Source organism: Fukomys damarensis, unplaced genomic scaffold (assembly GCF_012274545.1).
Source record: "Fukomys damarensis isolate Sample0158 unplaced genomic scaffold, DMR_v1.0_HiC HiC_scaffold_10, whole genome shotgun sequence".
NCBI lineage: Eukaryota > Metazoa > Chordata > Mammalia > Rodentia > Bathyergidae > Fukomys > Fukomys damarensis.
Genome location: NW_022900922.1, coordinates 20474725 through 20500612, shown reverse-complemented (window position 1 = coordinate 20500612; position 25888 = coordinate 20474725). Strand labels below are relative to the sequence as shown.

The following is a 25888-nucleotide window of genomic DNA, read 5'->3' as shown; positions in this document are numbered from 1 at the left end:
TGCAAAATGGAAATGTTTCTTTGGGGTTTTGGCATGCTCTTTGATATGTTGAAAGATGAGAAAACATCATTTGGAAACTCAGCACTTATACCATATTAGGAAATACACAGTGCCTCAGATTTCACATTTAATGTTTTAATTGCCTGGTTTGGTAATAGAAAAATTTCAAGCTTCTCTCTTTCATTTAGAGTTGCTGCCACTTATCCCCCCCTTGAAAATGGGGTCACTGCCAGCTTCGACTTCCTGCCCTGGTCCCAGTGCAGAGGGCTTGCTGTGATCAGGACGAACATCATGTGTCTTCTGAAACGAACGTCACGTTGGCTTCTGACATGTGGTTTACTCTTTTTTATGATACCACACATGCAGTTGTTTCCTTTGGTGCTTGTAAATATCCTAAAAGGGCAACTAACATTGAGTTATGTTTTTGAAACTTTTGAGTTGTCTTTGAACAGAGGCTGCTGCTATTCTGAACATTATGTGAAACAGAAGAAAGCAAAGAAAATGTTACCGTCTTGGTCTGGAAGAGACAGCCAGATGCAGCTGAGGGCAGGGAGGCCCCTGAAGACAGGGGAGGGAGACAGGAGGGAGGGAAGAGCTAGGGTTGTATAGTCCATGACTTCTGGCCTCCTGCAACGATCAAGGCTTGAAACAGGGTTGAAATTTACTCTTTTTATAATTGTCTTCTTAGGGAGAAAGCAATGAAACACCATTTCTGTGGACAATAAAATGTGGACTGAACAATCTTGTACATCAGTTTTTAGCATTACACATAGTTCCAGAGTTTAGAGAAGAAATGTCCTCTTATCTGGAGAATTCAGGTTCTATCGTTAGGCATCTGACCATGCAGATTGTTTTCATTTTTCATGGATAGCTGTATCTATTATTTTTCATTAAAGTTGTCATATTGTTTAGTAGTATTCAAATGTATTCATTTCTGAGACTGGGCAGGCTAGTTTCAACTCAGGTTCCTCCTGCCTTGGCCTTCCAAATGCTGGAATTACAGGTGTGAACCATCATTTATTTACTTTTAAGAGATGAGGGGTCCTGGGCGAGGGATGTAGCTCAGTGGCACTGCACCTGCCTGGCAAGTGGAAGGTCCTGAGTTTGATCCCTGGTACGGCCAAAAAAAGTGGGTCTTGCTATGTTATCCAGGTGGGCCTTGAACTCTTGGGCTCAAGTGATCTTCCTACCTCAGCCTCCCAAGTAGCTAGGACTACAGGCGTGCACCCTGAAACCTAGTTTTCTAGTGTAATTTAAAACTATATAGCAATCCATACTGCTTATAGAAAATTTGGAAGGTATAAAGCTATCTCTGGAAGAAAATAAAAATAATTAAAAATTATAATCTAGGGAGAATCTGGGGGTATTTCCTTTTAGTATTTATTTCTAAGAGTTTATATCTGTGCCTATTTTAATGTATAAGTAGAATCACATGGCATACACTTTTCAAATCCTGACTTTCTTCCTATAACAGTAAAATAAATGTGATTTTTAGGGCTGAAAGTGTAAATCACTTGGCTAGCATGCATAAAACTCTGGGTTCAGTTTCTAGGACTTACATAAATAAATGAGCAGGCCTGATATTTATTAGCTGTATTGGAGTTTTTTTTTTGGGGGGGTACTGGGGATTGAACTCGGGTCCTTGGGCTTGCAAGGCAGGCCACCGAAATGCTGAACTAAATCCCCTGCCCTTGTATTGGAGTTTTTGATGAGGCTGTGTCACAAGTTGGTTTACCATTTCCTAGTGGGTTTTCTGCCTCACAAATTGTAGTGTTGGTAGTTTTGGTAATGGTTTATTGTGTTAAGTAATATTATAAAGAGCATTTTTGAGTGTAAGGAGGTTTTCTGAATTCCTGGTTATGTTACCAAGTCATTTTGCTCTTTGAGAAGTTTCAAAGATCTTGTACATGTTGCCAAGTTGCTTCACATGCAAGTTGTATGCTCTTAATGCTAATATTTCTGGTAGGCCATTTTGTGGTGCTTAGACAATACTGTTCCCCATGTTAAAAAAGACTTCCCCAAACCAGGTGTGGTGGCTCATGCCTGTGATCCCAGCACTCGGGAGGCTGAAGCAGGAGAATTGCCATGAGTTTGAGACCAGCCTGGGCTACATAGTGAGTTCCATGTCAGTCTCAACTACATAGTGAGACCCTGTTTCCAAAACAAACAAATAAACAAAAAGACTTCTCCAATTTAATGGAAAATATATCATATTCCTTACTTTAGTTTTTATTTCTTGGTGAATTGTTGTCTTGAACATTTATTTCCTGGGTATTGTAAATTCTCTGTAAGCTCCTTTTCTGTATTTTCTACTGGGATTATATTGATGAGTATTGATTTCATCATCTTAACTGTTGTTATTCAGTTTATTTCCCTTTATGTGTATGGACATTTAAAATTTACTTATTATCCAGTGATCAATGCAGTGTAACATCATTTTTCTTTTAGTTTTTCATCTTCTTGTTCACTAACATGCTCTTCACCAGTTTGTTCCTTACTCTGTGCAGTCTCAGCTTTCCGAAACTTACTTTTCCACATTCATGTCCTGTGTCTTGCTTCAACCAGAGTTCTCTACTTTTCCTGGGGATCTTGCACATTTCTTCCAACACTATCCATGAGTTTTCTTCTGTTGACCTGCAGTCGTGGGCCCCTCTCTCTCTGACTTTTTAAGGTAGAGCACTTATGTCACCCCTTTGATGACCTTGTTCACTGCTTCAGCATGGAACGATCTGCCCTTACTCGTAATTTACTAATCAGTACCTTCAGTTACACCTTCACATGTGTGTGTTGGGTCACCCTTTGTAGACTTCCAGGATCTGGCGAGTGTGGGTGCTGTCTCACACTTCTCTGCAAACCTTGTGCCCACCATGGGCACCCCAAACACACCGTAGGGCAGCCCTCCTGCTTGAAAAGATGGGATACTCTGCAATGTGGTGTTGATATCCCTTGAATGATATTCTTTCCATCTTGTCTCTCCATTTCCAGACACAACACAAGAAGATGTGTGTACTTGATCATGAGCAGATGTGGTTGTATCTGATCTGAATCCTCAACATTTAATATGTTATGTGTTTCAACAGACATATTGTATAACTTAATGTACTCATGTAGAATAAAGAAATCTTTAAAATTTTGGTGCCTGAAAATTTTCATTCTGTTCACATGGACCATCCTTCTTAACTGGCATCATTTTTGTTTCCAGTCCTGTCTCTTAAGTCTTCTATAAACACTTTGTTCAATGGAAACTTTGTGAAGCCTAGCCTGAAAGAGGTTGTGATGTGGTTGAAGAATTCATAGGATAAAATCACTGGCAACTGTATTGCCCATGCACCAGGCTACAGGCCAGGCGATATAGACTCATTTAGGGAAGCTCTGTTGGCTGGATATGAGAAATTGAGATCAATGGTTCTACAGGAAATGGAGTTCCAAGAAATTCAGGTTGGAATTTGGGGTTTGGATAGTTATGATGATGTTCCAGAAGATGACAATACTGTATTTGAATAAATGTAGATTTTTGTACATGGATAAGTGAATAAATGTAGATTGTTAAACATGAATAAATAAGACATCCCCCAAAATAAGCCCTATTGTATATTTTGGATCCAAAATTAACGTAAGACCTGGTTTTATTTTTGGGAGGTACGATAGACTTGGCATTCAGCTTATCTTTTTCAGCTAACCATAAGAGAAATCTTATGTTATTAAAATTGTCTACCTATTATTTTCCCTCTTAGTCATGCAGTCTGTTTCAAAAAATATTCTTCTATGAGTTTAGGATAATTTTAAAATACCAATCTACAGCAATTATAATTTTTAAAAATCCATAAACTACAAACTGTAGCCTGGATCCTTTTTTTTATGTTCTGGGTTCACAGATTAAAAAGCACACTGCCACTGCAAAGTACAGAGCAAAGAAGCACGGAGAAAAGTTACGTGCCTCTGCCAGGCAGTGAATGTCAGTGGGTCAGTGTAGCTGAATGTTCTAAGAACTGCTTCTTTCTGCTTAAACCCTTTCTTAGTAGCCTTTCGACAGTTTTTTTTTTCCTAAGCAGATGCCTGTGGAGAATATCCTTTTCTCCCAGGAAAAGAGGCGATAGATTATCCTGAGGAACTCATGGGAAAGAGTCAAAAGCTGCGGGTGGGAGAGGGAGCCCGTGTAGACCCTGTCCTTACGGAGGAGAACGCTGAACGTGGTCACTTCTCCCTTTGCTGAGATCCCTCAGGAGGCCTTATTGTTTCTGTTACCTTGGTAGAAAGAGTATGTGACGGGCCCGCAGGCCTGGCAGTCTCGTTGCCATGGAAACCTCCATTCCATACACCTGATTCACATATCACACTTGGCTAAGTCCAGACAGAGGTCACAGACTGGCCCTCGCCCTTTGTTTCCCCTTCCTGTGTTTTCTAGGCCTTTAAAAATGGATACAGAGAGATGGGCGGTGGGCGGTGGGCAGTGTTGCAAGAAAGCTTTGTTGTTAAGGGCAGAAGTCTTGTGAGTTTCAAAAAAGAAATTAATAACTGTAAAGGCAAGAGCGGAGCCACTGGGAAGGCCTGTGTGGCTTTGAGCTTCTCCCGTAGGGCAGAACGTTGATCCTGTGACAGATCTGAAAGTGATTTTCTCAGTTTCTGAGTGAGATTAGAAATGAGGATGCCAGACTTGGGAGCTCATGGCTCCTTAGAGGGTTTTCTGTCCCATTTCTCTGAATTGCCTAATAAACTGAGCTCCAGGGTGTACACTTTACAGCCTGGGTTGAGGTAAACATCAGTCACAGCTGTCTATGAGGAATCAAATGATACAAGGTGCTTCTTCTACAAGCCATGGTGTTCCTTTATAGAAAGCATAATATTGTAGAGAGCATCAGACATAATTCTGAGGAAACTGTTTCATTTAGAGTTAGTATGTTTGCTGAAGAATGCTTCTTTTTAAAAAATTTTTTTCCTGTTATGTGACTCCTTTACCATACAACAAAGCGAAAGGGCACCATTGAAAAGCAAATTATTAACCTTCCCCAGCCAGAAATTCTCCTCTGCAGGTTGAGTTATTTTCTTTTGATTCTTGTTTGTAAGTCCAAGATTTAGAGATTAAAAGCAAGAAAGTGACTTGCATAGGGACATGGGACATGGCATTCAGCCTGGACACACGGCGTGTAGTGTGGTTTCATGGAAGTCCCCACAGTGGTGTTAGTATGTGAGTTTTTGCACACACTTACCTCTGCTGGCTTTTGCTTCCTCTCGCTTGTTAATATTCCTCTCATTTAGATAGCCTCAGGTGACAAAAAGTGCTCTCACCAACTGCTGTCAAACAGACCTGGGTTTAATAAAGCATTTCCCTGTGTCCTGGATGAATTATTTTGTTAGCCTCAGTTTTCTTATCTGTGAAATTAATCTCCTTAGAATGAAGTTGCCATGTAAACATTGTAAGTTTTTTGTACAGGGGATTGAACTTGGGACCTTGTACTTGCAAGGCAGGCGGAGACAACACTGAGCTAAATCCCCAACCCCAAATATTGTAATTTTTAATGTGTTTTAATGGGCAGCAGTCCCTGGTACATAATACCTCTTATTATCCTGTTAGATCAGTTTAGAAATAGCATTTATAGAATCTAGTGGTAGTAGTACTCATTTTTGTGGTTCCTGACTTTGGCATAGGTAAACTTAGGTGAGAGGCTGAGAATATGGATGGTGGGTTGAAAGAATAAATAATTCTAACGAGAATAGGCAGCTCTCCCCGCTACCCCCGTCTCTCATTTTCGTACACTCACTTGGTCCATTTGGTGTGTTTTATGAATCTCACTGCTAAGTTCATATGACAGAATGAAAATGTTGCACACAGATCAAAAGACAAGATGTTATCCTAGAGACTCTGGTTTGCAGCAGTAGTGCACTTTCAACATTTCTAGCAGTCATGGAAGTGCCTTGGCAAATTCCAATGGGATCCTCTAATGGTCATTTTGATTCTACTGCCTCTTGGCTTCTGTCTTAGTTATACCTCATAGCTGGATTAAATGTTTATTTTAACTCGCAGTGTGTAGAAGTTTCAATCCATAATTGGCTGGCTCCAAGGCATGGTGGCATGGAAGGAGCCATGGCAGAGAAGAAACAGTCCATGGCAGGGCAGGAAGGAAGCAAGAGCAGCGGAGAGGCTCCCTCTCCATTTGTATTCCACGCAGGCGGCCAGGTTACTGGTTGATGCCATCCACACCTAGGGTTTGTGTTCTCTTTTCAGGAAATCCATTCACCCACTCATAGAACTAAACCATAAGTGGAGTGATTTAGTTGTCACGCACTCTAATCTAGTATCATATACCCATGATCAAGTGACGCTTAAAAGCCCTACCCATGAGTACATGAGGCTTTGGGGGGACATCTAGATACAAGCCATAACAGCTTATCACCTCCATCTTTTTTTCCCCCTTACTTTCCTTACACCTTCTCTTCCTCTGAACCTCTTTTGCTTCTTTACTTTTTTTTAATGTGGTAAAATATATATCCCTTAAACATACCATCATAAGCATTTCTAAACATCCAGTTCAGCAGTATGAAGTACTTTCACATTTTTGTGCAGCCATTGTCACCATCCATTTTCAGATTGTTTTCATGTGTCTAGAATGAAGCTCCACCCCTGGGAAACTCTAGTGGCCCATTCCCACATCCCCATCAGTGTCTGGAGCCACCATGCTATTCTGTCTATGAATTTGACTGCACTGTTTATCTCCTGTACGTAAAATAATGTTCTTTACCATTTTTTGACTTCTTTATTTTTTTTTCACTTAGGATAATATCCTCAAAGTTCATCTGTTGCAGCATGTGTCAGAAATTATTTCCTTTTTAAGGTCAACTAATTTAGTTGTATGTATATTCCAGATTTTGCCCTTTCACTCATTAATTGATGGACTTCTGGGGTGCTTTCATGTTTTAATATTTGTGGACGATGCTGCCATAAATATGCATGTATAAATAACCCTTCAATATTCTGCTTTCAGTTCTTTTGAATATATTTTGTGAGTGGGACTGCTGACTCATATGATATTTCTAGTTTTATTTTTTAATGTTTTAATGGTCTACCATCTTGTTTTCCATCTAGATGGTACCATTTCATCTTCCTACCAACATTCGTAGAGTTCCAATGTTTCCATATGCTTACCAACATTTTACTTTCTTTTCAAAAATAGTAGACATGTTTGTGAATGTAAGGTGGTGTCTCATTGTACTTCTGAATGGTATTTCCCTAATAATTAGAGATGTGGAACATATTTTAATTTGTATATTTTCTTTGGAGAAATACCTATGAATCCTTCGGCCCATTTTTATTCAGATAGTTTGTTAAGTTTCAGGTATTTTTATATATTCTGAATACTAATTCATTATAGTGTATACGATTTGCAAATATTTTCTTTCCTTGTAGTACATTTTCACTCTGCTGGTAGTATTTTTTTGATGCACAACTTTAAAATTTTCATGAAGTACAATTTGTCTAGTCTTGTTGTTGTTACCCATGCCTTTGTTTCGTATCTGAGATATCACTGCCAGGTGAAAATGCTACTCTGTTTTCTTTTAAGAGATTTATAGTTTTAAATCTTTGATCCTTTTATGTGTTTTTATATATAGTGAGGGTCTGACTCCATTCTTTTGTATGTGGATAGTCAGTCTTCCCAGCAGCATTCATTTGGAAGATTGTTCTTTCCCCACTGAATGGTCTTAACACCCTGGTCAGTAATCTTCTGACCATATATACAGATATATTTCTGTTTTTGTAACTCTTTTCTGTTCTCTTGATGTGTATGACTATTTTGCCACACAGTTTAGATTACTAGCGGTTTGTGATTAGTTTTGAAATCAGGAACTGAATTCTCCAGGATATTTATTCTTTCAAGATTGATTTGGCTATTTGTGGTCCTTTGAGACTTCATATGAACTTGAAGATGGGTTTTTCTATTTGTGCAAAAATTATCATTGGGATTTTTATACAGGTTGTATTGAATCTGTAGTTTCCTTGAATAGTATTGTTAAAACTATTAAGTCTTCTGATCATGTGGGATGTTTCCATTTATTTACGTGTATAATTTCTTTTTCTTCTTTTTCTTCTTTTTTTTTTTTTTTTTTGGGACAGGGTCTCACCATGTAGTTGAAACTGACCTGGAACTCACTATGTAGCCAAGGCTGGTCTCAAACTCACAGCGATCTTCCTGCCTCAGCCTCCCGAGTGCTGGGATGACAGGCATGCGCCACCATGCTTGGCTGTGTATAATTTCTTGTTATCAATGTTTTGTAATTTTTGTTGTACAAAACTTTCAGCTTTTTAATTCCTGAGTATTTCATTATTCTTGATACTATTGCACATGGAATTATTTTTGTAATTTCTTGCGTTTTTTTTTTTTTTGTTGTTGTTGTTCTTATACAGAAATGCAACTGATTTTTATACCGACTTTGTATCTTGTTACTGTGCTGGATTCATTTATTCATTCAAATTGTGTGTGTGAGTGTGTGTGTGTGTGTGTGTGTGTGTGTGTGTGTGTGATCTTTAGGTTTTCTGTCTATAACATGATGTCCTCTGTAAATATACTTTACCTCTTCCTTCTTTATTTGAATGCTGTTTTATTTTTCTTGCCTAGACCTTCCAGAAACATGCTGAATAAGGTGGTAACAGCAAGCATCCTTGCTTTGTTCCTAACCTTAGAAAAGTTTTCTATCTGACAACATTGGATATGTTCACTAAAGGTTTTTACTACAGGGCTTTTAATGTGTCCCAATAGTTCCCTCTCCTTCCTAGTTTATGGAGTGCTTTTGTCAGAAATAGGTTTGAATTTTGTTAAGGGCTTTTTTTGTGTCATTTCAAATGATCATATACTTTTTGTCCTACATTCATTTTTTTCTCTTGAATCATTTCTTTTAAAAATTGTATTTGTATTAGTACATATTTTCTGGACATAATGATTACATTCTTTATTGACAGTTGGTACATATACATAATATATCTTAGTTCTTTTTTTCTTCCCCTTTCTGTTTCTCTCTCCTCTTTCTATCTTTTGGTTCCCTTCCCTTGTGCAAAAGGTCTTATCCTTCATATTGTTAATGTCATTTAATAGATTGTTTTTTTTTTGTGTTAAACTATCCTTGCATTCCAAGAATAAATCCCATTTGATTATGGTATATAATCCTTTTAATGTGCTACTTTACACAGTTTTCTAGTAATTTTGTATCAGCATTTATAAGAGACACTGTTCTGTAGTTTTCTGCTCTCATAGTGTCTTTGTCTGACATTGGTATCAGGATAGTATAGATTTCAGAGAATGAATTGGGAAGTGTTCCATTCTATTAGTGTTTTGGGAAAAGTATGTGAAAGATTGAGAAAGATTGATGTTAATTCTCCATTAACTGTTTGGTAGAAGGCTTTGCATTTTAAAAAATAATTCTATAAAATATATTAAAAGCCATCATGTGGATTGAGGGAATTATTATATTGAGGATGAAGGGAAGTTTGAAAAGCTGTCAGGTTTTCAGGTTAGTTGGTTTGTCTTTGACAGTTCCTTGCAGTATGAGCTTGTCCTTCTGTTCTCCTGAATCCCTAGGTTTCAGGACTGAAGGCTGAGTTTGGCCTCACTGATGCAGCCTGGCCAACAGTCTGTCTCTCTCACCCTTTAGAAGTCCTGTGTGATGAATAAGCATTTTCTCACAGCAAATGACTCAGAATGAAACACAGCTCTAGACATAAAAGTTATTTCAAGAAATAGGAATGACCTAATTATTTTGAAACATTCTTATTGACTAGATGTCTATTGATTTAAAATCATTATTGCTGATCTTAAGCCAGCCTTTTAAATTCTTTATCTGTTCATTCATTTTTCAGCATTTATAGGATATGCAGAATGATGCAGTTCAAGATAAACATAATACAGACTACATATGAAATTTTAAAAAGAGAAATGGGAAATTCATTATAATAATACATTTTATTTAATCTGTCTAAAATAGTAACATTTCAATATTTAAAGAATGCAAATAATTAGTGAAATATTCTGTTGTATTTTTCACACTTAAGTTTTTAAAATCTCATTTGCATTTTGAAGTTGTGGTGGATGTCAGTTTGGACCAGCCACGTTTCAAGAGCTCAAGATCCACACATATCCAGTAGCCACTTTCAGAGACTGTGCAGACCTAGCAAATTTGGTGTTGAGGACGTAAAGTCCAGAAAATGTCAGTGCTCAACTTTGCCTAGTGGACAAGATAGAATGATAAATGCTGGTAATGGCACTGAGTACCCAGAAAGGAGCTGTTCAGTGGAATGGAAGCTCCTGTCTGACCAGTGAGCCTGGGTCTCCACACAGCAGAAACAAATGGTTTCATGAAATCTCACTTGTTTGAACTAGTCCCCATGGGGAGGTCCCTGAGCTGGAGTTTGGCATGGGTCCCAGTCTATCAAACATTGACTTTTTGCCTCATGTGTTAGGAGAGCCCCTGGCAAGCTCACATTTAATTACAGGCTGTGCTCTGGCCACAGGTCTGTGAGCTGGGATTTTATTTCATAGTCCCAATTTATCCTCCTTCCATCCCTGAGGGCAGAACTGCTCACCTGTCAAGATCGCTGTCCTACAAGGTGCCCCGCTTTGCTCCTCTCTGAAGCAGGACCAAGGGGTGGGGTGAAAATGTGGTCTAAAGAAAAAGAAAGGAAGATGATAATATGATTTTCTTGTTTGTTGAGACTTCCTCCCACTTAGTTCTGGGAAGCAGCACCAGGAACATAGGTTGTTACTAGAAAGGTCCTGGGATGGGCTTCCATCCGTCCACCCTATCCCTAATCTGGTTCCTGCTCATGCCCATTTTAGGGAGTCCAGAGGCACCTAAGGTTTGTGGTGTGGCTACTGCAGCTCTAAGTATCTCTGTGCCTCCCAGGATCCCTGTGTGGGGTGGGGTGAGGAGTGGAGTGGAGATGTTCACATATAGCCAGTCAGGAGGTGGAAGGAAAGAGGAGAAACTGTTTGTACTTATCCTCCCATCTCCTTTTGGCTTTCTCTTCTGACAGTGCCTGCAGCCAAAAGAGGAATGGGAATTTGGCAGGGTGAAAGCATTTCATTGTACCTCCTCACGCCTAAGTCTCACCTTCTCCTAAGACCCTTTTTCTATCCAGGTCACTTCACGCTCAGAGCCTGTAAATGCCTTTACTAGTGATGATGTGGAAGAGGCTTGGAAGTGTGTGTGTGTGTGTGTGTGTGTGTGTGTGTGTGTGTGTGTGTTTCCAGGAGATGAGTGATACTCAGAAAGATGGGGTCAGATGAGGCCACAGGACCAGAGCCAAAATCTTACCCAACTCCTTCAGGCAGCATTTTGACTGGGGGGCACACTCTGCTGATGAAGCGGGGGAGGTGGGACTCGACCATTGATAGGCACAGCCAAGGTGGGGAAGGGGGTGATGTGGGAGGGACAGATGAAGCCAGCTCTGCTGGAAATTCTGCCAGCACATGTTGCCGTGTTTGGTGGACAACTGCTCGTTGTTGGTGGCCTGGTCTAAGGTTCTGCTCTGATTCCTCCCAGTATCTCAGTCATTTTTAAACATTACACCATTGATATGGGTTTCTTCAGGAATTTTATATGCTTTCCATATGAAGGAATTAGACTGAGAATCACAATTATTGCCTAAAGTGGAAGCCAAAGTAAAAATATTTCTTTTTTGAAAGAAAATTAAATAGAAGAAAGCAGAACAACAGCTCTTTTTATTATCCCACAGTCACAAATCACCCCAAACTTAAAATTAGTCTCATATTGGACAGTAGTTGATTCTCTTTTTATTGGAAAGAAGTGACAAATCAAGGTAGTGCTGGGAAATTGAAACTAAGAATGCAGTATAGATAGGCCGTGCGGGCTGGTGGCGCATGCCTGTAATCCCAGTACTCTGGAGGCTGAGGCAGATGGATCTCTGTGAGTTTGAGACCAGCCTGGGTTACATAGTGAGTTCCAGGTCAATTCCAACTACATAGTGAGACCCTGTCTCAACCCACCCCCAAAGGCAGTGTAGATCACATACTATCTGAATTGTTATTTATTTTGTAATGGATATAATGCAAGATTATTTTTAGTGGTAGCATGTGGATATAGACATTTTGGCAATGAAAATATTTTATCTTTTCTTAGTTTTACTAGTTAAATTGAGTGAAATTGGGTTTGCTCAGAACCCAGACATGAACTGACTATACTTGTAATATAGGCTGTGGTCAGACAAGTGCAGTGAGCACCCACTAGGTCAGGAAGATGGCGACTATGGGTTGAATCCTGGCTCTTGTTCTAAACAGCTCTGTGTAAGTGTTTCCTCCTCCCTTACCCTCACTAATTTTCTGGAAAATTTGAAATAAAATACTAAACTCTGAGGAAATATTAATTATTATTTCAGCTGAAAATGCTGTTTTGTTGGCAATAAGTAGCTGCCTTGTTTATTTTTTTTTGCCTTTGGAAAGCAATACATTGATTATTTAATATTTGCTTTAACATTTTAACATTTCTTTAATTATTATTTTCTTGTAGCATTACAGTGTGTGTGTGTGTGTGTGTGTGTGTGTGTGTGTTGAAAGGCCAGTAATTACTCCACACAATCTTTCACATGGTAGTTGGAAAAATAAAAAGTAAAGCAAAAAAAACTTGAGTTTACATAGTTTCCATCAATGGACGAGGAAGAGTGTGGAGATTGTGAAGTTTTTTGTGAGTTTGTTGTTCTATGGTTGAAGGTGTTGAGCCAAGACACAGTGACCCTACTGGGTACTGACAGGATGCTTGCTGTCCCTTGCTTTGAAGTGAGTAAGGAAATTGCTCAGGGGCACAAGAGGGAAGGGAAGTTGAGGTTTGATGAAGGAAGGCCATTATTAATGTTTCCATGGTTTTAGCAGTTTAAAAGTTGGGAGTTGGAGTAAGGTTGTTGGTTGTGGGGAAAACAGCCCACAAACATTCAGACATGGTGGAAATTCAGTCTCTTGGTTTTTATTTTAATCTGAAAATACAGAGCCCAGCCTTCTGAATCACATAGCATAGGAATCACTTCATCACTTTCAGAGTCTGAGTGCTAATGACTACTTGCTCAGAACGGCACGTGATTAGGAAATCTAACGCACTCGCCTCACGTCCGAGTTACCTTCAAATTGCCTTTTGTGGGAATCTTACTAACATTAGGATTTTAGATTTTAAAAACTCCTCTTTCAAACTTAAGTGTAACCTAACACATGCAGTGAACAGCACTATGTTTTCCTAGCATCCTGAAGATGATCTCTATATACACTCTGTTTGTATTTGTATAGGGTCAAACATGGGAGGTTTCATTTATTCCACTGGATGATAGAACTGACTTTTCTACCACGGGTCTGGACTTTCATTCTAGAATGAATGTATAGATAAAACGGTTCATCTCTCTTTGCCCTCTAAAAAGTATTCTAAGCTTTGTTTTATTTCTAAAAGTTACATTATTTTCTCCCTCCAGAGAGTCAACAGGTTATGAAAAGACAATATTACATTATCTATAATAATTAGGGGTACAGAGTACGGAGACTTGAAGTTATAAATTATCCTAATACCAAACATTCAAAACCTTCTCTGCTTACTTAAGTATAAACAAAAGATAGAAGAATGAGAGATAAAACATTAAGTTGAGTGCATGCAACTGTAGTTGCATGTGCAGGGCACTTGGCATCAAGAACTCTGGATTTGAATCCAGCCTCTTCCAGTTATGTGGTGAACAATGGGACAGTTTTGTAACTGCTTAAGTTCACTTTTCATCATTGGTCAAATGGCGAAACAATACTAATTTCTTGAGGTTGTTGTATTAGATGAGATGAACACTTTATACTCTTTTGGGAACTCTCTTATGGTAATCTCACTTCTGTGTGTCACTTTTTTTTTTTCAGCTTTAATTGAGTTTATTGGTACATTTTAGGGATACAGTACAGTTACATTCATTGTTGGGATCTTGTACCTCTACCTGACAAGTCTTGATTCTCATTTTTTCCCCTTACCCCTACCCTCCCTTCACCCCCTCCTCCCCTCCCCATCTTCAAACACATTATTTTCATCTTTTCATTATCTCACATTTTTTTCTTTTCCCTTATTACCCTTCCCCTACCCATCCTACCTTCCCTACACCTTTAGCTCCTTTCTTCTCATTTCTAAATGACAGTAATCTTGTTAGGATCTTATGTTTTATTGCAGATTATTCACACCAGGGAAACTATTGGGTATTTACACATGTGTGACTTATTTCACTTAGGAGTATATCTTCAATATGTATCCATTTTCCTATGAATGAATCTATTTTCTCGTTCTTTATGGCTGAGTAATATTCCATTTTATAGAAAAACCACATCTATTTTCTTGTTCTTTATGGCTGAGTAATATTCCATTTTATAGAAAAAACACATCTTCTTTATGGGCAAATGGGCTGTTTCCAAGATTTAGCTATTACAAACTGTGCCGCTATAAACATGGGTGCGCATACTTCTCTGTGATATGATTCTTTTAGTTCTCTTGGAAAGATACCCAGCAGAGGGATGGCTGGGTCAAATGGAACCTCCAGTCCAAGCTCTTTGAGGTATCTCCATATTGATTTCCATAGTGGTTGCACTAGTCTGCACTCCCACCAACAATGGAGGAGGGTTCCTTTCTCCCCACAACCCCGCCAACATTTGTTATTGTGTGATTTCTTGATAGCAGCCATTCTTTGTGGGGTGAGGTGGAATCTCAGTGTTGTTTTCATCTGCATCTCTCGAATGACCAGTGATGTGGAACATTTTTTCATATATTTTCTTGCTGCTTTTACTTCTTTGTCTGAGAAATGTCTGTTCATTTCGGATGCCCATTTTTGAATCGGGTCTTTATATTTGGGGGGGCTGATTGTTTTGAGTTCTTTATATATCCTTGATAATAGTCCTTTTTCTGAGGAACAGCTAGTGAAAATTTTTTCCCACATTGTTGATTGTCTCTTAGGTCTGCTGATGGTTTCTTTTGAAGTACAGAAGCTTTTTAGTAAGATGCGATCCCAGTTGTTGATTCTATCTGCTAGTTCCCGTGCTACTGAGGATTTGTTCATAAAGTCTTTTCCTATACCAATGTCTTCCAGAGTTCTGCCTAACTTACCTTCCAGCAAGTTTAATGTTTCTGTTTTAATATTTAGATCTTTAATCCATTTGGATTTTAATTTAGTGCATGGTGAAAGATAAGGGTCTAATTTTAATCTGTGGCAGGTTGACATCCAGTTTTTCCAACACCATTCTGTGTGTCACTTTGTAGAATGGAAGATGAAGAAGTACTATTTCGATCAGTAGCCCAAGTAAAAATTTAGTATCATTTACTCTGAAATCATCAAGAGCAAACTAAACCAGCAATCTTCCTTCTCTGACCTCTATCGGCTATAATTATGCCAAAGCCCCAAAATTACTATTGGTGAGGCAGAAATCAATAATATCAAAATGCATATCCATATGCTTCTTGTTCAGAATTCTCCAATACTGGTGGTCAGTTCGAGGATATTAACCTAACTTTGACCTAGAAAGCTAAACAAGCAAGGTTTTTCAAAAAGTCCTTTCTGGGAATTGTACATTACCAACTTCGGTCTTTGTAAATTGTGGGAACTGAGAATTCTTTCTCTACAGGCCTCATCCATGAAGACATGCTGGGAAACAGAATTTGAAAATCTGGAAGGAGGAATGGAACAGTGGCTCTTTCTTTAAGCCTAAGGAGCTCAGAGCTTTTGCAAATCTGTATTCCGGGGTTTTCTTCCATTTCTCTCTACTTGGAACATGGATAAAAAAAATATGTCATCCATCGTTCCTGTCTTATTCTTATGTAGGAGGAGCAGCTGTTAGTAGGTGTCATGGTTTACATCTAGATGGCCCCCTAAAGCCTCATGAGCTCATAGGTAGGGGTTTTTGGAGGTGATTGGATTTTGGGAGTGTTGGCATTCATCTGCATCCACTGATGAGCATATGACTGACTTGCTGTTAGGTGGTGGGATGTGTCTGGAAGAAGTGGGTCAGAAGTGGGCCTGAAAGGGTTTATCTCTTCCCTGCTCTTCCCTTCTCTCTCTCTCTCTCTCTCTCTCTCTCTCTCTGTCTCTGCCTGCCACACCGTGAGCTGCTTCTCTGCAGTCCCCCTCTGCCATGCTGTCCTGCCTTGGAGCCATCTGACTATGCACTGAAACCTCTATAAACTGTGAGCCAAAATACACCTTTCTTTCCTTACCTTGTGGGTGTTGGGGATTGTGCTTCTGTGGCAAGAAAGTGACTGAGATAGTGGTGTTGCCTCATATTCATTTATTCACTTGTTTTGTCTACATTGTAGAGTAACTTGAGCATGTCATTATTTTCTCAGCCTTGTGTTCAAACCAGCATTACAGAGTCACCTGTTCTTGTCCGTGTGTATGTCATTGGCAACACGCACTTGGCCTTGCTCCCTGTAAGCTCAGTCTAGTCCAAAACCAAGACCCACATCTTTTTTTTTTTTTTTTTTAACTGGATTCTAACTTGGGACCTTGCACTTGCTGAGCTAAATATCCAGCCCACCCACATCTCTTCTTGATCTATCCCTGAGCACAAACTTGGCAATACCAGGGTTCTTGTTGCATTCTGAAAATGAGTTATTAACATTCAACCAGGAGAAAGGGAAGAATTAATGATTTAAGTAAAAATGGTAGGCATAATATAAAAATATATTCCAGTAACATAATAAACATTGTCAGATATGAAAATTGAAGTGCTAGTGTTGGCTTTTGTACTGAGTGGCATCCTAAATATGAAAAAAAATGACTTTTGCGGACTTCACATCCTCATTCTTGAAATAAGATTTTGGACTGACTTGTCATGAGACCTCTCAGCCATGAAACTTGTGTCTTTAAGTTCATTACATCTGTCTATACATTAGCTGTTTGATTAGGGATTACGGTATTTGTATCTTGTGTTACACAAAGAATATCCTGTGTTATTCAAGCCTGGTCATTTCTTTAGCAACTTCATCAACACTGAAGCACAGAGTTTCCCACTGCTGACTGATCTGCCCACCCAGCAGAGGAGTTTTCTTATAAAAACAACTGAAGAGACTGAGGTAAAGAGGACTTAGCATCATATTTTTGCGGGGGGGGGGGCTTTGGAAAGAAGAACCTGTGTAACTAAAAAGTCTACTGAGATGAGTTTAAGGCTAGATATTGCTTTTGAAATCACTTCTTTTGGAAACTTTAAAAATGGAATCAATATATTATTCTCAGGAGACTGGAGAATTTTAATTGCCCTTCTAAAGTCTGCCTCTCAAACTTAGTAAGTGTGCAGATGCTTCTCTTTAATTTAAGCCTTTGTTGATAGTTTTGGATCTTTTTAGACAAAAATATGTAGGTGCTTATGAAATCTAACAGCACCATAGTTGCAAGATAAGAGTATTGCCTTAGAAAGACTTGTGTGAAAGCCCGATCCTCAGAAAGATGAACAATGAGCCAGACTGTCCTTGTTCTTGTTTGAAAGCAAGCATATTTGTGAACTTGTAATTGGCTTCTGAAGAACCATGGAGCACTTTAATGTATGAGCTTTGCATTGTATGGAAGCAACTGAATGAAAGCTATTTATAATGTTGTGTACTTTCCACCATAAACACCTCTTCTGGAGTCAATCATTTTTATATCACTTTATATATAACATCACGTGGTTCTTTTTCCCTTACATTTTGTCTGACCCAGATTGTTTGCTAGGCATTCTTGTTTCCTGGTGGTGATGTTCTAGGTTGTCCCTTTTACATTCCAAATTGACATAAACTGGGGTTATTATAATTTACACTTGTCAAGGTATATATGAACACTATACAATATCGTTTCCAGGCTCACAGTTAGTATGTATTTAAAGCTGTTTCAACCTGCCACTTATGCATCTTTTAAATGCATACCTTATAATGAGGAATAGGAAAGTGTTTCTTTACTTCTTATAGTTTTTCTTTAACCTCATTATTGCCTCCCACCTGAAATAGTTTATTTCTGTAGAGGCTCTCTACACAAGCAGAGGCATCCCTGAGTACATGCATCCATGAATAAACCAAGTTATTAAAAAACATGCTGTTGCTGTTGACTACCATCCATTTTTCTAAGATTAAAATATGATCACATTTTCCTTTCTGTTTCTGTAGTGTATTGATTAGAAAAGTTCATGTTTGAAAGTAAGGAGTTTTGGAGGGGAGAAGTGGTATCTGGATGTAGGAGATCATCATCAATAGTACACATCATCAAAAGTTTGGAAGGTTGAATGGTTATCACTTGTGGATAAACCTTACATCGAGCAGTCCGTCTGAACCTGGTCATCAAAGAAAGTCAGGCAAGAGAAAAAAAGTTCCCGTTATTTTCCTAAATTTTAGCGGTCTGTTACAGAGAATATTTTGTTGTTCTTTGACGTTATCTTTTTCTTCAGGCAGGTCTCCATCTACCTGGAGATGGAAAGCAAAGACTCAGTGAATCCTCCAGTCGGGTCCAATCCTTTTCATCAGTGGCCTCCACCCCTCTCTGTGAGAAGTTCATGATAGAGAAGGCAGGGGATGGTGGGAAGGGAAGACACTGGATTTGGAGCACTCGGGGTTTACATCCTAGTACTCAATCCTACTATGGCCTTCCTCAAATCATATTACCTGTCTGACCTTTAATCTTCTACAGGGTAAAAAAATGCAAGAAACATGTTGACCTTTTTATTTTTACCTGTGATACCATTTGACTGAGTATCTTAATGGGTCAAAATTTGGGGTTTATTCTTTAAACAACTTATGTGGCTAATTTGGATGTGTAGTGTGTAAACATAGGCCCCTTGGGATTTAATTAGGTAGTATTCCCTTTCCTCCTCATCTATTTAGGTGCTAAATTCTTTCCTTCTTATCTAATATGAAGACACTTTGGCAACAAACAAAGGTAATTTTTAATAATAGGTTTGCATATAAATAATTAGGTTATTTTGAAGTTAGTAGATAAAAAAGGGCTACATACCTATCCTCTCAAAGTTTGTGTCCATTCTTTAATTTTAAATGTTGCTTAGTTATGAATATAAAATCTGGCTTTTATTGGATGACTTATGTGTGTTCTTTATTATATTTTTGATCTTAATCTAATCCTGGAGAGCTATCTAGGAGGATATAAAATTCAGTGTTCTCAGACTGCAAACCATCTGTTCTTAAAATGAAAAATGAACATCATATTATATTTTTATTTTCCTTTGTATGCTAAATCCAAATTTAGGGAGGAGAGCTCACCATTCTTTCTTGAGAGCTAACCTGATACTGAATGTGTATACTCAACAGTCTTCTCTGTGTTCTTTGCTAGAAATTGTCCACTCTTTTTTGCTCTCCTCACACTCCAGATTTCTTGTTTTAATGAAACAGAGCAGTTATCCATTGGGGATGTTTGGGCTTCATTGTTTTTTGTTTGTAAACAAAAAATTGTTTTTACTTTTTAAAGCACTTTTTCAGAAAGGGAAAGAAAGTTAGCAGAGATTCTTGGAAACCTAAAGTGAAACACAGCAAACTCACAGATTTTGACATAAATCAAGAGGAATACAAGTTTTAAAAAATATGGATTTTCTGTATATCAGATTATTTCATAAGCATTTTATTTAAGTTTTACCAGAAGCATTAGCAATGGTAAAGATGACTGTGACAATGAGTATTTTTATTGAGTAGATAAGGAAACAGGATGATATAAAGTAACCTGGCCCCAAACAGACACCAGTAAGTACCCTAATATATTTCTTGATTATTCTCTTCCAAGTGGATCAAAACATTTTTGTGTGTGTTTATGCAGTTATAGAGGTTGTAATGAAATCAGTATAAGTTTGTTGAATGCAGTTGCAATTGCCCACCCCTTCCATGACTTTATAGCAGGGGGTCTCCACTCCCAGAGGCATGGACCAGGCCAGGTCACCTGGCCACAAGGATCTGGCTGCCCAGTAGCCGAGTGAGCCAAGATTCATTGATATTTACAGCTGCTCCCCATTGCTTGCATCACCACCAGTGCCCCACCTCCTGTCAGATCAGTGCCCACATTAGATTCTCATAGTTGGGAGAACACTAATGTGAAAGGCTGAAGCTGAACATTATTTATGAAAATTCAACCCTGAAACTATCCCCCCATCCATGGAAAAATTGTTTTCTACTAATCTGGCCACTGGTACCAAAAGGTTGGAGACTAATATCCTATAGAAACGAATAATATGTCTCTATGTAATATATATGACACATTATGTATATATTTGGCATTAGGATAGTGCAAAGCTATATGTATTCAGCAGAAACCAAACTATACATCTTGGAATTTTGATCTTGTCCTAGGTTACCAATATGACAGTCCTAGTCAGCCATATGATTATAATAACTGATATCTCATGGCACACTGTGTTCTGAACTATGATGTTCCCTAGCTTAGGAAAATGTCTTTTCAACTTGTATTTTACAGTAGGTTTATTGAGCTGGAACTCTATCATAAGTCAAGGGGCATCTTTATTCTCAGATCAAGTTTTTATACTATCTCCTATGCCCAGAATGGCAGCAACTTCATGGCAGATATGATTCAGGAAGGTTCTTTTCTCATATTCAGAACTGTTCTAAAATAATTCAGAAGACAGGAACATGTACAGATGACCCTACAGCTGTGACTAATCCTCATTCCATACTTAAGGCACACTACATATACTCATTAACTTCACTCCACACAGTACCTCTGTTGGGTGGGCACTATTATTTTTCCATTCCCAACAAAGAGGCCCAAGCATACAAGAACTCAGCACTTGCCAGAGTCCCAAAGTTTGTGTGGGTTGAAATCCAGACCTTCTGGCTCCGCAGAGGCTCTGCAATGCTTCTTTGGAGCCTGATGACTTAATGACTTGTGGCTCCCTGAAAACTTTGACTTTGGCCTCAGCTGACTTAGGAAATATTTTCATGTGTGTGTATTTATTTCCAAGCTTATATTTTTTCATTAGTTGTAAGTAGTGAGCATTTTTTAGGACAGTAGTTGTAAAATATAACTCAAGGCATAGTTAGAGGGTGAGAGAGGATTTTAATCATTTCGAATGTTTAGAGAAAGCTCTCCCTGGGCAGCCTTCCAGGAATTCAAAGTTTTAGCTGGGCATAGTGACCCTGAATGTTTGGGAAAAGTGTGAGGTTTTATGTCTATGAACATGGGTGTCCCATGTCTTTTTGATCTTCAGCTTGAACCACTGGTGATAAAAAAAAAAAATCCTGAAAAAGATGAAAGAGCTGAACTAAAGGAAATGACATGTAGTTACAAAGGCCTGGAGTTTCATGACTGCGATTTATAAAGTCCATAGTTCTTCTGACAATTTGCATGAAGCTGTTTACCTTTTTCTGTTTTAAAATATATTTTCCTTTATATTTAATGATATTCTATCTTTAGAACCCTTTTAAGTATAATGATTGCAGGAAGAAAATAAGCAAGTGAGATTCTTTTCATTCTAAACCTTTTCCTTTAGTCTTTGCCATAACTTGAGTGTTTTACTCGCACTCAGCAGATGATTACAGAACACCTTTGTTGTGCTAGACCCTTGACTAGACTTTACGGGTGAAAGATGGATAAGAGCTTGAGTATGTCTTCAAGGCATTTGCATTCTGGTGGGAGAAACTGTCCTTTCCCTATTTGGACACAGAGCAGGTTAAGAAGAGCTATACTGATAGACTGCAAAGTTGTGCCTGCATACAGAGAAGGCAGGATGTAATTGTGGTAAATGTGAGCAGACATTTGAGCTAAGTCTTTTAAAGGATGAATTGTGGGGTTGGAGGGATGAAGGTGTAGGGAAACAGCCAGGCTAGAATGCTGTAAGTATGAGAACAGCTATCATTGCAGGCTGGGAAAGCTGAAGCCCATTGCCAGTTTAGTTTCGCTGTGAGAGAGCTGTCTCTGACATCCCAGGTCCCTCATCCTAACCCCTCCGTGTTTTCTCCTCCTCTCTCTCCTTCCTATTCCTCCTCCCTCCTCCTTCAGATGCTTCCTGGTTGCATTGATAGAGTTAAATTTGGAGTAGATTTTTCCATGTCAGACTTTGCTTTTACACAGGGAGTAAGTCCAATATAGGCTGCCTACCATGCACAGTTTTCTGCCATTTGTTTCTATGTCAGTTTCATATTTGTTTTCTCATGGAAATCTATTTTCCTGCTATTATATTACCTAAAAGCCCATACCAATGCTTTTTCAGCTTTTTGTTTGTTTGTTTGTTTTGTGAGCCATCCTCAGCATGACAGCAGAGTGTTGGGACTGTACTTCAGCTTAGTACCTGTGGTTGCCAATTTGGACTTTTGTACCTGGACAACATATGTTTGTATTTAAATAACTTATGACTCCCGGGAAGCTCATAAAGCTGGCTGATATGATGTTAAATAGCTGGTGTCTGGAAGAAGCTTTGCAGGTGGCTGAACTAAGTATGAAGAGTGTTTTGTATGTTTTGACTTACTGTTTCTCCAGTTATATTATATAAAACTCATCGGACTTATCCATGATCATGGTGAAAGTAGCTTTCCTGTTGTAAATACCATAAACCACACGAGGACAGTAATTGACAGTGTCAGCTGATAGCTTGCTTACCCTCTTCAGCAGGATTCTCAGACATCTAGAGCACTCCACGTTTGTTCAGAAAAAAAAATTTTTAAATAAAATTTTGCTGATGCTCATTGCTGTAGTCAACTGAATGCTGTTCCCTAATGGCTTAGTAAACTAGACAGGAATAACAACATGATTGTGTAAGGTGAAGAGCATGATGCCAAAACACCACACAAATACATAAATACACAGATAAACACGCAGTGAGAGGGGCATTTGAGTACACTGTTTACCATGTCCTGATTAAGAGACTAAAAGATCGTTTGAAGATATTGCCATCAACTTCATACTTACTCCAGGACAGTTCACTTGAGGAGAAAATACATTATTCTTGGCATGCAGCAAGAATCCACATCTTGCAATATAATTCATTCTGTGATTCATAATTTATTGAGTCAACCTAATAAACAAGGTTGTGTGATATAATGAGTGAATTTAATTTTGTGGATAGAAAAGTATGTGAAGGATTTTTCATTGTACCAAATGAATGCTGCATGGTGAACGCAGTTTTTGTCTGTTTTCCCATTCCTCCCTGTCATCTTTTAGCCTCATCCATTCTTCCTTTTTACCCTGACCCCTTTTGATCCAAGGACAGTGCTTTCAGGGAAGAAATCTTCAGAAGTTTTAATATAATTACGTCCAGGATGAGAGTTCTTCAACATAACATCTTTGGCTGATTTAGTAATTTCCAGAATTCTGCCCAGACCCGAAAGTACTTCCAATGCTCTTTTCTGGATGCTGCTGTTTTCTGCATGTTTTCCTTTTGGGATTAAATTGGACTGGGTTTTGGTTTTTCAGTGCATTCCAGTGGGCATAAGTATATTGGCAAGTAAAAGTTCCCTTAATTGACCTGGTTATAATAAAAATGATCCAGTCCTCCTGCTCTCACTACTTTTTTCTTTTTAAAACTAGAAATTAATAACCTGGTGTTATCTCCATTAAGGTAGGTGGCAGATTCTGCCAAGAGTTATTTTACAAAGCAGCTTTGGGTTAGATCTAGAGGGTAGGATCATAGCAAAAGTAAAGTAAGTCCTTGCTTTTCTTTTTGATCACACATGAACAATTTCATAAATTAAGTTACCAAATTGGTAGTTTATGTTCTATTCACATAAGAAGGAACATTTAGCTAAAAAGCATTTATTCAAATTCTTTTTGAATATTTGCTCCTTCTCTGAGGACGCGTCTGAGCCTGTCCCTAGTCCATTCTCCTTGCTCTTGGGACCTTTGTATATTGTGTGCATTCAGTACCTAGGCCCTGAATGAACCTTTGTCATTGTGTGTCTGTTAGGTAGTGTGGAAATCTGCTCCAGCAGGGCACAGTAGCTGGTGGATGGTCCCCAGCAGGGAGGCCTGGGCTAGATTTCAAACGCTGTTTCCCCATCCCAACAGGGCAGGACATGTTCTTCTTGGGTTGGGAAGTCACAGCTCTATCCCATGTTCCAGATGGCTCCTCCTTTCTTCTTCCTTCCCAGGAACTGTGGAGTCCAAGTGTGACTGCCAAGTGGAATCCAGAAAAGCCAGAGAGCTTGAGTGTGTAGTCTTCCTGCAACCTGCCACACACACTTAACACCCAAAGGAAGCGAGGGGGTGTGGTGGAGGATGTCAAGGGCAAGCGGGGAGCCCAGGTGATCAGTCCCATCAATCTGTAGTCTAAAGCAGCAGGAAGGGATCCTTGGCAGTTCTGTTTATTTGGCAAGGTTGGGACATGACCTGAGTTTACACCAAATTACCTCATAGCAAATTATTTTTTACCAAGCACTGTAAATGTTGGGATGAGTCCATGAGGCTCTTGGGCTGAGGGTAGAAGAATACATCAAAGACCTGCTAATTAACCTCCAGGTGTGGTTGGGAGCTTGTCTCTCCTCTTGCAGGAAAGAGTTAAACCCCAACTGCCGCCTCTCCACCCCTCAGGTAAGCTTCTTTTATTTTGGGCCAATTTAAGATTTGCAGTCTTTTTACCTGGAGTCAATTTGCTTCAACCTCAAGCCTCTGATTTTAGTCTGTGTGTGTGCATATGCATGTGTGTGTGTCTTCAGGAGAGTTGGCCAAGGTTGTTTTTTCTTCTTTATATGAAGTTCTTGTTACAGTCTTTGGGTTCATAAATTTAAAGCATCCTCCTAGCTGAATTAAATCAGATTCCAGTTTTTTTTCTTCCCTTTTTGTATATTTCAATAATTAAATCACCAGTTGGAACTTTATGCAAAGCTTGGTGCTATAATAGGATTGACCAAGGTTCTATTGTGATTCTATATTAGTTTTAAATTCTGCCCTTTGCCTTCCTTTTCATTTAGGTTAAATGTTGTTACTGTGTGGGGAGAAGGAATTTCAGTGATAGCAAGATGTCAATTAGAATCCCCTTCTGCTCTATGTTCTAAAGCCATATTGAATGTCAAAAAGGGGGAGTTTAATTATTGCTCAGCCTCTGCACTTTTGACATGTTGGGCTGAATAATTCTGTGTTGCCGGGGTGTGTGGGGGGCTGTTCTGTACTTTGTAGCATGTTTAGCTACACCCCTGGCCTCTACCTTCTAGCTACTCACCCCCAGCTGTGCCAACCAAAGATGGACCATGTACAATTCTGTTCTCCAGTTGAGAACCACCATGGGAGAGATGGATTGAACTGAAGAAGGAAAAGCAAAGAGGGAAGATGAAGGCTACAGAGCCATTGTTTTTGTTTTCATTGTGCAGTACTTTATTACCTGTGTAGTTCCAAAGAAAATAAATCTTAAAGAGTTGCAATCTGCCAGTACAGTTCCTATTTAGCATTCAGCTCCTTATTCATCTTTGACTAGAACTTGGTTTAGATTAATTCAGGACTGTGACTAACAGAACAAGTACTGACTTTCATGCTATTGTTACGAAATTTAGAACTCTCAAGAACTCTCTATGAAGGGGACCTTCTGATCCCTTCTGTGAAGGGAGCTTTCACAATGTTACTTTATTTGGGGGGAAGGTGGAGAAAAAGATTAACCTGAGACTCATGTTAAGACTTTAATAACTGAATGCATGAATTAAGTGAAGAAACACACCCATTTTGCACTATAATTCACCTGTATGAATGAGAAGTTAGGTACCAGATTTAAATACACGCTTCATTGAATCCACTGTCTCATATAATAACTAAAAATTGTCTAGAATATCACATGCTTCCTGTATAGGATTGTAATTCATTCTCTCTGTTCTCAGTCTCTCTTCAAAATTTGCTTATATCCCTGTAGTAGAATGTTGAGCTGCCAGACAAGTTGAATCATGTCCCTACTGAGACTTAACGTTAAATGTCCTGTAGTCTTTATTTCAGATTTTCTTT

General features: G+C 38.8%; 1 long non-coding RNA gene across 14 annotated transcripts in view; it reads left to right on the top strand.

Annotated features, from left to right (window-relative positions):
• LOC104861479 overlaps nt 1–25888 on the top strand; it is a 427158-nt gene that overhangs the window by 281525 nt on the left and 119745 nt on the right. Inside the window, exon 7 of one of the 14 annotated variants that reach the window (XR_004516507.1) lies at nt 16968–17064. The exons of the other annotated variants lie outside the window; for them this stretch is intronic. This is a non-coding gene — a long non-coding RNA (uncharacterized LOC104861479). The remainder of the gene's footprint in view (nt 1–16967; nt 17065–25888) is intronic. 14 annotated transcript variants of the gene reach the window in all.